The sequence below is a fragment of the Magnolia sinica genome, chromosome 18 (assembly GCF_029962835.1).
Source record: "Magnolia sinica isolate HGM2019 chromosome 18, MsV1, whole genome shotgun sequence".
Classification (NCBI taxonomy): Eukaryota; Viridiplantae; Streptophyta; class Magnoliopsida; order Magnoliales; family Magnoliaceae; genus Magnolia; species Magnolia sinica.
The window spans coordinates 65233575-65246365 of NC_080590.1; positions in this window are offsets into that span (position 1 = coordinate 65233575).

Sequence of the window (12791 nt, forward strand, 5' to 3'; positions counted from 1 at the left end):
ATCAAATCTAAATCAGCGACAATTATCGTAATGCATTGTATTTAGAAGGCATTGTGTATGGGAGATCAATGGTCAATAGTCCAAGTACATACAACTCATGTTTCTCCATCTCCGCATCAACAACCCCAACCCCTCAAGCAACTTCTTTTTGAATATGATAATATATTTCAATAGTGTAACGACCTTGGAATTTTGTGCTAATCTTTCCTTAAGTAGTAGTTTTTGGGGTAATTAGCGATATACTTGATTGCTAGTGAAATTCGCATCAATCACTTTAAATTGTATCTGCATGGCTCTAAACGTGCGATTAGTGAGCGCTACGTTACTCAGATCCGGGATCCATCGCTAAATCCAGCTGGTCTGGGGAATTTTTGGAAGATCTGGATCGGACCTGGACCGCGCGTCGAAAGTCCGATGGCGATGATCTTAGTCTGTTGCGGTCACTGAGTTGGGCTTGGTCTTCACCTCGAAAATAAAGTCGATCTGATGTTCTGGGTCGATTTGTTTGATTTCGGAGTGAAGAGTGTGAGAACGGTTGGAATTTAATAAGCTTTTTATGAAATTTGAGTCGTGTCGCTTGCGCGACGATTTTAAGCTATCTGACCGTTGGATTCTGACCCAATTTCACCCTCCGATCAGGATGTGGCCCATGCATATCCTAGTGCTTGTGGACTGATCGAGTTTCCGTGACCGTTGAATTGAGTGTGGTCCGCCACGGCCGATCTGAAGAGCCGGTCGGTACGAAACTCACGACCTAGATCCATGGTCAGTGAGCTTAAGTCCGACCTTTCGTGGTTATAGGCCCACCAGAAGTGCTTCGTTGGATCGAGAAAGGCGTACTTTGGTTATAACCTAAGTATACCTTGACCCTAGGGTTATTTCCATCATTTTAAGGCCTATATATAGTCCTTAAACCCTAGTTCTCATTTCCATACGAATTTTCTCTAACCCTAGCTTGGAAAGAGAGTGGAAAAGAGAGAGTTAGTGAGAGAGATTGGTTGGTGAATCATCTTGATTCTTCCTTGTTCTTCTTCACCTTTGAACCTTTACTTTGAATCGTTCCTCTGACGATTCTGAGTTCTTTTGGGGTAAGTTAACCTAACCCTAACCTGTGTTAGAGCTTAGATTAGACTTGGTGTTGTTGTATCTCATTTCTATTCTTATTTTAGGGTATTCTAGCGCCGTTGACGAAGACAACTCGTCTAAATCTCGGCTATTCTTTCCTCGCTTAAGGTGCGGACTTTAAGTGTATAGGTTATGGTTTTCAAGGCTTTCAATCCCGATAGTGATTTATTCTTGTTATGGATGAGATTTCACATGTCAAATGTTATGTTTACATTGCTTTCTTGATATGCATGTGCTATGTTGAGATTTGTGTATTCTAAGTGTATTTATAAAGTACCGTATACGTATAAAATACGCACTATGTTTGCCATGATTTTTGGTCATGTATGTATGCTAGATGCATGTATGACAACTCCTTGGAAGAAGGAATTGTCTAAGTGCATGTATTTCAACATGCGTCATGTATGTTGTTCCATGGATGCTAAGTGTTTGGAGAGATGCATGAATGACCTACGTGTAATTGATTACACTAAATGCGGGCGTTGAGAAGTGATTCTCAATACTTCTATGGATGCGCATGATTTCCTTATGCATTTACATTCCAAGTTATTTAAATTCAAGCATTCCTATGCTTACATTTATGTTAAATTGATATTTTTCAGATGTGTATGCACCATGATTTGAGTGGTTGTTCCATTACTGTTTTACATTCCATATGAATATTTGTCGTAGTGTAGGATGTTTGGGACTATGCCTTAGTCCAGAAATCGGTAATTGACCCTTTGGTCGTGGTTGAGATTGCTTTCGCCACGTGAGACGCATTAGACGAACCCGAGTCGTATTAGAGTTGGCGGCGTGGTTTGGCCACGCGGAGTGTTTGCGCACTCTATGTCGTTCAATTCAACGTGCGCTCGTGCTAGTCGAGTTCGTCAACTAACCCGATTGTCCGATGTATGTTAACCATGTATGGACGCTCTTGCTTGAATCTAGGGTACCGAACTTACCAGTGAAATCCTAATAACCATGGTACTCGATCCGCTAAGACTCATGAGCCGGACATGGTGGTATGGGACACCGTGGTCGAGCCGTCGGCCTACGCTGGGGTGACGAGCCTCCCGTAGTGACCGGTGAGCAACTAAACTCGTGAGCCGATTATGGTGGTATGGGACACTATATTCGTTTTTGTCGGCCTACATTGATTGGTGACGAGCCCTTTGTAGTGACCTCGAGCATACCTGGATACCGCAAGGAGGTGACGAGCCGATCTGTGGTAGTAAGGGCATGAAAGGCGTGCATTGATTGGTGGCGAGCCCTTTGCTACGACCTCAACTATATGATCGTATGAGATGTCTAGGATTGACGACCCTAGTATGGATCACTGTTTGGATGGTGATATGAGGAAGGTATCTTAGCTTCCCAATCTGCTGTATGAATTGGACTAATAACAACTTGGTAATCATATCCATGCACCGCATTTGCATGTGCTTTGTAGATGTGGCGCACTTTGAGGCGATGTCATGCGTAACGTAAGATGAAGACGCGAGGGTGTACGCGTGAGGGCACGCATCATATTGCATTCATACTTGCATTAACAAGAGTACTTAGGATTTATTTAATTGTCTTGCTTTATCATTATTGTTTGATTGAACTGATAACATGTTAACCAGTGCCTTATTGTTCCACCGAGTTGATCACTCACTCCCACGTTTCGGGCGGTGTTTCACACCCACCGGACTGCATCTTAGGCCACGATGTTGCGAGATGTGGATGCGACGTCGAGGCGAGCGGGAGCTGGATGACGACGAGGCTGCCTTCTCCTATATGCGGTTTTAGACGGGTTCTAGCGAGCCTCGATCTTGCGGGATCTATGGGATGACTATTTTGGGAACGAAATGATGTAACTTGTACTTATAATTTTGATAAATAACACTTTTACACGATCTGGTTGTATATGTAATTCAAGGACTTACACTTGTACACATATTTTACTATAAGTCTTCCGCTTGCTTTATTCACTTATCCCTGAATCATATCTGCGTTTTGGCTTAATCTATCCCATGTTTATGTGCTAATACGTCAACATACATCATTCATTAATTATGTTGCATAAGTGATGTTTTGGAACTCGGGAGCCGAGTTATGCTCGACCCCCGAATTTCAGGGCGTTACAAGTTGGTATCGAGCATGATCTGGATTAAACCGGACCTGGGTTATGGTCACACACCGCACGTTGTCACCACTATAGTGTAATTGGGTGCGGGTCTATCATCGCTTTGTGTTTGTGCTCGTAGTTTCTATCGGCGAAAGTTTCTGAAAACCTTTGCCGAGATCGAGTCTGTACCCTTACCTGATCACACACCGACCCGAAACCCTTTCTAGACCCTCTATTAAGGAGTGTAGATGGTCTACCCTCCCATTATTCATTTTTAAACCTTCCAGAAATCTCTGTTTGTATAGTTCTGTCAGAATGACCCGATAAACTTCAAATTACACAAGGGGCCAATCGGGGCATTTTCCGTGGGACCCGGGGGGAACCACATCATTTGGACCAAGGAGGACCAGGAGGACCTCGCCAAATCGGCGAGGCATCGCCGATATGTCCTAGACCGCGATGCCATCGCCGGTTCGGCGAGGGATCGCCGGTCGGCGGGCCGGGCCGACGCGGGCCGATCGTCCATGAGGCTTGTGTGGCCCACCCCTCCACGGGTTTCACTTTAAAACCACTCCTTTTACCTATTTCCTTTACAAAACCCTCTTCCAAGCTCTCCTTTTCTTCAACAACCTCTCCAAACTCTCTCAAATCTCTCCCAAATCTTCATCTTCCTTCCATTTTCGTGCAAACCCATCACCCCATTCTCAAATCTTCTATTCCATTGCTGATTTCTCCATTTTCCCTCTCATTTGAGCCCTTTCATTCCCTTTTTGGCTCATAGTTGTGTGGAAGCTTCACCATCTTCCTATTTCTCTCTTTCTCTCATTTCTCATGGCCCTCTTTGAGATTGTGACGGCCATCTTTTCCATTTCTTCCCTTCTTTCCTTGATGGGGAAGAAGAGAGCGCCCGTGGATGAAGCCGGGCCGAGCCGCCCAACCCGTGCACGGAGGCCGAGAGGTGCCGCCGCAAGCACGTCAGCCACTCGTGAGTTCCAGATGGAGCTGGACCTTGATCCTCGAGCTCCTGTTAGTGGGACCTTGATCCGGAATTGTCGCATGGAGTCTATGAGGGGCGTAGAGTCCTTTTTGAGGCTCATGTTGATCCGCGGCTCTTTGGAGAGTTCCTTTTGTTGGAGCGCCTAGAAGGGGCTGGTTGGGGTCCCTTGTTCGAAGGCGAGTATCGCGCGAATGCTAGCACTGTTCGGGCCTTCTATGCCAACATTCTAGAGCCTTCGCTGGATCTCTGCAATTCAAGATTCCCTGTGGTAGCGGTCGAGTTGGAATTGTCAATGTTGCTTTGATATCCCGACTCTTGAAGGTGCCACTTGGGGAAGTGCATGCCAGCGAGAAGAATGTGGACAGTGTGCGCGAGAAGGATCGTCGCACCCGATCCTTGTGTGGTAGTCTGGTCGAATGGCAGCCGAATAGGAGTCTTTTGGCTTCTCACCTGAAGCACGACTTCCGTTTGCTTCACCCCCACGTTACGTTCAATGGGTATCCCACGTGGAGCAACAGCAGAGAGACTCCGCGCCTGATGGTAGATTTTCTATATCAGGTGGGGCAGGATGCGAAGTTGTGTGTGCCGACGTACGTCATGCGTCAGATTATTCTCATCGCTCGTTCGAGTAGACGGACCGAGTCTCTTCCCTTTGGCCGCCTCATTTGCAAGATCGCACATGAGTTTGGCTATAGGATTGAAGCTGAGAAGACGGTCCCTGTTAGCCATATCAACTTGAGGACCCTTAAGTTGATGGAGGTTGGTTCTGGTCGGCTTGCCTCAGAGGGTGAGGCTGGGTCTGAGAGTGGTGATGAGAGTTATGCTGAAGGTGTGCGGAGTCTGAGGAAGAAGCAGAGCAAGACGAGGAAGAGATTGGGGCACAGGATTCGAGTGATCGCTCTCCTCCTGTGGTGCCAGAGCAGGGCGCAGAGCAGGTTGCCAGAGATGCCCGTCTTACACGGCTTGAAGAAGGGCAAGCTGCTTTACGCCAGGAGATGGTGGATCTTCGAGGCTTGGTTAAGCACAAGTTCAAGAAGATGTCCCGGACTTTGAAGTCTATCTTGTGTTGCTTGCAGGATAAGGGTGCTCCGCCTCCGTCTCCTGACTCCGACGAGTAGCATCGTCGTGGCCGTCTTTGCTTTGTTTGGTGTTTCTTTCTGTGTGTAGCCGTTGTTGGCTTGTAGTTGGAGTTGTTGTAGTGTGGTAGCTATTAGTGGTTGTAGTAGTTGTGGTTGTTTGTAGTGTTAGATGTTGTTGTTTCATGCTTTCCTAGTCGTGATTCCTGTATTGCTGCACGACTTGTATGGCGACGATTTTGGTGAATGGAATGCATGTGGTTTGTTTTGGTGTTGTGCTGTGTTGTTGTTGTGTGGATGGATTATGTGACTTAGAATCGGACAGGTTGCATCCTTTGAGTTAATGTAGGGATGCCTCCTAAGGGTTCGAAGACTTCGGCCCGTCTTTCTCTGATTGAGTCGCTTGAGGGGGTTCCTCCCTTGAGATAGCCAGTCAGATCCACAGGCAGGTCCATCTCGTGCTGGTGTTGGGTCGACACCTATGGCTCCTCCAGTCACACCCTCGGTTCTTGAGCCGAGCCATGCACCTTCGACGCTGCCACCTTTTCAGGTTCGAATCGCCTCGTCTCTCCCCTCTCCTTCGCGTTTGGATGGCGGCAGCAGCAGCAGCAGTAGCAATAGGAGCCATGGAAGCGGCGGGGCCCGGTGCGGGAGGAGAGGAGGCGGGGGGCCCACCAGCGGCAATGCGGGAGTGCCAGTGCCAGTGTTAGTGCCAGCGGCATTGAGCGATTCCAGCGCTTGAGACCTCCTACTTTTGCGGGTTCTCACGACCCGAGGAGGCCGAGTATTGGATTGACCGCATCTCTAAGATGCGGAGGCCGTTGCACTGCTCTGAGGTCGAGCAAGTTGAGCTTGCCACCTTCATGTTTGAGAAGGAGGCCGGTTTGTGGTGGGACAGTGTGCTTCGCCCTGCGAAGAGGACTTCGTGTGGTCGTGGCGGGCGTTTGAGGCGCGCTTCCACGAGAAGTATTTCCGGTTACGTAACGACATGAGAAGGAGAGTGAGTTCCTTCGCCTCAGTTAAGGAGGGTTGTCGGTTACGGAGTATGAGAACCGGTTTCTTGAGTTGGGGCGGTATGTTCCTTTGATCTGGGCGTCAACCGATGAGGATGCGGCGTTTTTCGGAGGGAGGACTGAGATCCGATCGAAGATTTCCTGTGGCAGCATTTCTTCATATGCGGAGCTAGTGAGCATGTCCTTGCGAGCGAAGCAGGACGAGGATAGAGCGTCCCGCATGCGAGCACCGATGCCTCCTAGGCCGAGACCGGATTTCCATGGTGCACCTTTCCTTCGGCAAGAGGCCGCGTGTTGATTCTCCTCCTGGGCGTTCAGCGCCGCCGCTCAGCAGATGAGAGCTGATCTGAGATGTTCTTATTGTGGGAAAGGTTGGGCACTTGGACCGTTTCTGCTTTTCCTATGCGAGCCGGTGGTTTTACTCCACCGCAGAGGGTTAGCCGTCCGATGCCTCGGTTATTTCTCCTCCTCCTCTTCGATCGGCGCCAGCTCATCCATCCTTCCGACCTGCAGTTCCTGGTTTCAGCCACCTCAGGCCGCCCATGGTTCCTCCGCCGAATCGTCGGCAAGCTCGTGTTCATGCGCTTTCGGCTGAAGCGCTATGTCTGACTTGGTGCCGAGGTCCTTTGAGGTGACAGCGCATATAGAAGGTATTCCCGTTTCTGTGTTAGTGGATACAGGGTCCACTACTTCTCTTATTTCTTATGCGGCAATTAGGCGTTTGGGTTTGAGATCTGTTCCTATGCATGGAGTGACGCTTATTACCGCTACGGGGATGTCCTCTGCCTTGGGCAAGCGTTGTATGGATTGTTTGGTCGATCCTGGGAAGTGGATCGATCCGTGTTGATTTGCTAGTCGCACCGCTTTATCACTACGATGTTATTATGGGTATGGATTGGCTCACGAGGATGCGAGCGGAGATTGATTGTGAAGCGAGATCAGTGACGATCCATGGACCTGAGGGCGAGATTGTTACTTTCCCGGTTCAGGTCAGTTACCCTATTCGTATTGATTTTTATTCTTCTCTGTTGGAGAGTTCGGCCGAGTCGGCGTTGGTTAGTACGCCGTTAGTTCAGGAGTTTGAAGATGTGTTTGAGTCGATTCCTGGATTACCTCCTCAGCGTGAGATTGATTTTGCTATCGATCTTATGCCTAGTGCGGCGCCCATTTCTTTACCCACCTATCGGATGCCTCCGAGTGAAATGGAGGAGTTGAGGAAGCAGATAGATGGTTTGCTAGAATTGGGTTTTATTCGGCCCAGTGTGTCTCCTTGGGGAGCACTGCTGTTTGTGAAGAAGAAGGATGGTTCCTTGCGATTGTGTATTGATTATCGCAGTTGAACTTCTGGTAATCGTGAAGAATAAGTACCCTTGCCCAAGATTGTGATCTGTTTGATCGGTTGAAGGGGGCACGGTACTTTTCGAAGGTTGATCTGCGGTCAGGATCATCAGTTCGCGTCAAGGATGGGGACGTGCGGAAGACCGCTAGCTCCGGTCATTATGAGTTCCTTGTGATGTCGTTTCGATTGACGAACGCACCGGCCGTGTTCATGGATCCGATGAACAGGGTATTTCGGCCTTTCTTGTTTCGATTCGTCATTGTATTTATTGATGACATCTTGATTTATTCGGCGAGCCGGCAGAGCACGAGGAGCACTTAAGAGCGGTTTTGGGTACTCTTAGGGAGCATCGGCTTTTCGCACAGTTAAGAAGTGTGATTTCCGGAAAGAGGAAGTCAAGTTCCTGGGACATGTGGTGTCCAAGGAAGGTATAGCCGTCGACCTTGCCAAGGTAGCTGCAGTGCAGGACTGGCAGCCTGGTTCAGTTTCTGAGGTGAGGAGTTTTCTTGGCCTTGCAGGATATTATCGACGCTTTATTCAGGACTTCTCGAAGATTGCCGGACCGTTGTCGCGGTGACACGGAAGGATTTGAAGGTTTGCTTGGAGTGAGCAGCGGAGTTAGCTTTTCAGAATCGAAGGACAAGTTGACGTCCGCCCCTGTGCTAGTATTGCGAGCAAGGGGTTAAGTATATTATATATACCGACGCCTCTCGCGTTGGTCTAGGTTGTGTCCATGCAGAAGGACCGGGTGATTGCTTATGCTTCGCGTCGGTTAAGGAAACACGAAGAGAATTACCCTACGCACGACCTGGAATTAGCAGCTGTCATATTCACATTAAAGCTTTGGAGACATTACCTCTATGGTGAGGAGTTCGAGCTCTTTTGCGACCACAAGAGCCTTAAGTATATTTTCACGCAGGGTGATTTGAATATGAGGCAGCGCCGATGGATAGAAACATTGAAGGACTTCAAGTTCGATGTTTCTTACCATCCGAGCAAGGTGAACCTTATGGCAGATGCGTTGAGTCGCAAGAAGGCTATTGAGTTTGAGGCTCCGCTGATGATAGCAGAGTGAGATATGTTAGAGTTCGTATGTGATTTTAAGCAGAAGCTTACAGTGGTTGAGCCATATGAGGTTATCGCACACATTCGTGTACAGCCCCTTATCGACGAGAGTATCGTTGCAGCTCAGGCATATGATGAGCTTTTGGTGAAGATGAGGCAGCGGGTTGGTACAGATGGGAACTCCGACTGGAGTGTTAGTTCTGATGGGGGCCTACGATTTCGTGGCCGGTTATGTGTTCCTGACATCCCTGACTTAAGACGGGAGGTTCTCGAGTTAGCCCATAGTTCTAAACTTGCGATGCATCTAGATAGTACAAAGATGTATCAGGATATGAAGAGGTCTTATTGGTGGGACAATATGAAGGTCAAGATTGCTGAATTTGTTTCTCGTTGTCTCACGTGCCAGCAGGTTAAGGCAGAGCATCGCCGACCTCCTGGGTTCGACCCATGCCCATAGCCGAATGGAAGTGGGATTTCATCTCTATGGATTTTATTTCGGGTTGCGAGGACGAGAAAGGGATTTGACTCTATTTGGGTGATCGTCGATCGATTAACGAAGTCGGCGCATTTCTTACCGATCAGAGTCACTTACTCTGCAGACGAGTTGGCTAGGTTGTATATCAAGGAGATAGTGCGTCTGCATGGAGTTCCCCTGGAGATTGTGTCCGATAGAGACACGCGTTTTACATCTATCTTCCGGACTCGTATCCAGGAAGCGTGAAACTGAAGTTCAACACCGCGTTTCATCCGCAATCAGATGGGCAGACGGAGCGCGTGAATCAAGTCCTGGAGGATATGTTGCGAGCTTGTGTTTTGGATTTCAAAGACGGTTGGGATGTTGTCTTCAGTGTGCAGAGTTCGCGTATAATAATAGTTTCAGGCGAGTATCGGCATGGCTCCCTTCGAGGCGTTGTATGGTCGCCGTGCGAGCACCACATTGTTGGGCTGAAATTGGTGAGCGTAGTTTGCTTGGCCCGAGTTGGTGCAGGTGACTTGAGAGAAGGTCGACATCATTCGGCGTCGACTTCTGACAGCGCAGGCAGAAGAGTTATTCTGATTCGAGGCGTCGACCGCTTGAGTTCGTAGTGGGAGATCATGTTTTTCTGAAGGTCTCTCCTATGAAGGGAGTTTTGCGGTTCGGTAAGAAGGGGAAGCTGACGCCGAGATTTATTGGTCCATTTCAAGTTCTGGATCGAGTGGGAGCGGTAGCTTACCGCCTTGCTTTGCCCACACCTCTTGCGGGCGTGCATAACGTATTTCATATCTCTATGTTGAAGAAGTACGTTCCGATCCTTCGCATATTATCAGTTGGGAGCAAGTGCAGTTAAGTGAGGATGCCACTTATGTACTGCGACCGACGCGTATTCTCGGATAGAAAGGAGCAGGTACTGCGTAGCAAGGTTATCCCTCTCGTGAAGGTGTTATGGTCGCATCATGGCGTAGAAGAGGCTACTTGGGAATCTGAAGCTGAGGTCAGGAAGACCTACCCTCCGATCCTCGAGGATCATATGAAGGTATGAATTTCGAGGACGAAATTTTCTTTAGGGGGTAGATTGTAACGACCTTGGAATTTTGTGCTAATCTTTCCTTAAGTAGTTGTTTTTGGGGTAATTAGCGCTTTACTTGATTGCTTGTGAAATTCGCATCAATCACTTTACATTGTATCTGCATGGCTCTAAACGTGGAGATTAGTGAGCGCTACGTTACTCTAAAATCTGGGACCCATCGCTAAATCCAGTTGTTCTGGGGAATTTTTGGACGATCTGGATCGGACCTAGACAGCGCCACGAAAGTCCGATGGCGATGATCTTAGGCTGTTGCGGTCACTGAGTTGGGCTTGGTCTTCACCTCGAAAATCAAGTCGATCTGATGTTCCGGGTCGATTTGGTTGAGTTCGGAGTGAAGAGTGTGAGAACGGTTGGAAATTAATAAGCTTTTATGAAATTGAGTCGTGCTCGCGCGACGATTTTAAGCTATCTCACCGTTGGATTTCGACCCAATTTCACCCTCGAATCAGGAGGTTGGCCCTGGCATATCCTAGTGCTTGTGGACCGGATCGAGTTTACGTGACCGTTGAATTGAGTGTGGTCCGCCACGGTTGATCAACGATCGGTACGAAAACTCAGGCTGACCTAGATCCATGGTCGGTGAGCTTAAGTCCGACCTTTCGTGGTTATAGGCCCACCAAGTGCTTCGTTGGATCGAGAAAGGCGTACTTTGGTTATAACCTAAGTATACCTTGACCCGGGGTTATTTCCATCATTTTAAGGCATATATATAGTCATTAATGCCTAGTTTGCATTTACATTCGTATTTTCTGTAACCCTAGCTTGGAAAGAGTTTGGAAATGTGAGTGTTAGTGAGAGTGATTGGTTGGTGAATCATCTTGATTCTTCCTTGTTCTTCTTCACCTTTGAACCTTTACTTTGAATCGTTCCTCTGACGGTTCTGAGTTCCTTTGGGGTAAGTTAACCTAACCCTAACCTGTGTTAGAGCTTAGATTAGACTTGGTGTTGTTGTATCTCATTTCTATTCTTATTTTAGGGTATTCTAGCGCCGTTGACGAAGACACTATATTCGTGTTGTCGGCCTACATTGATTGGTGACGAGCCCTTTGTAGTGACCTCGAGCATACCCGGATACCGCAAGGAGGTGACGAGCCGATCCGTGGTAGTAAGGGCATGAAAGGCGTGCATTGATTGGTGACGAGCCCTTTGCTACGACCTCAACTATATGATCGTATGAGATGTCTAGGATTGACGACCCTAGTATGGATCACCGTTGGATGGTGATATGAGGAAGGTATCTTAGCTTCCCAATCCTGCGTATGAATTGGACTAATAACAACTTGGTAATCATATCCATGCACCGCATTTGCATGTGCTTTGTAGATGTGGCGCACTTTGAGGCGATGTCATGCGTAACGTAAGATGAAGACGCCGAGGGTGTACGCGTGAGGGCACGCATCATATTGCATTCATACCGCATTAACAAGAGTACTTAGGATTTATTTAATTGTCTTGCTTTATCATTATTGTTTGATTGAACTGATAGCATGTTAACCAGTGCCTTATTGTTCCACCGAGTTGATCACTCACTCCCACGTTTCGGGCGGTGTTTCACACCCACCAGACTGTCTTAGGCCCCGATGTTGCAGATGTGGATGCGACGTCCGAGGCAGAGGGAGCTGGATGACGACGAGGCCGCCTTCTCCTATATGCTGTCAGACGGGTTCTAGCGAGCCTCGTGCTACGCGGGACCTATGGGATGACTATTTTGGGAACGAAATGATGTAACTTGTACTTATAATTTTGATAAATAACACTTTTACACGATCCGGTTGTATATGTAATTCAAGGACTTACACTTGTACACATATTTTACTATAAGTCTTCCGCTTGCTTTATTCACTTATCCTTGAATCATATCTGCGTTTTGGCTTAATCTATCCCATGTTTATGCACTAATACAGTCAACATACATCTCTCATTAATTATGTTGCATAAGTGATGTTTTGGAACTCGGGAGCCGAGTTATGCTCGACCCCCGAATTTCAGTATATTTCAATAGCCCACCAACCTTCCTCTTGCTCGCCGAGAAGATCATCACATTCCATTGCTTCTATATCTAGACCACCCAACATCCGATGTAACCGGTATCCACACTTTCATATGGTAAAGATAGAAAGAATAGTTTGTGAGCTATCCCAAGTTAGCTTCATCCGCTCTAATACTAACCCATTCTCTTCACCTATATTTTTGGTGCACATGATGCATGTATGTCGACTACCGAGCTCTTAACGATAGCTCAAATTTCACACACACACACACACACACACACACACACACACACACACATTCTTCTTTCTTTAGAGTGAGTACTGGAACGGAAGAAAGATAAATCAAACATAAAGGAAAATTTAAATATACATTCAAGATATACAAGTGGCTGCCCATAGGGCTTATACAAACTAATGTCCCAAGACTAACAAATATAGGAAAGAAATAATTTAACACATGAAAGAGAATAAAAATACAGCTAGACTGGAGTTGCAAGATCACACAGCTTTTTGTAAGACAGATAT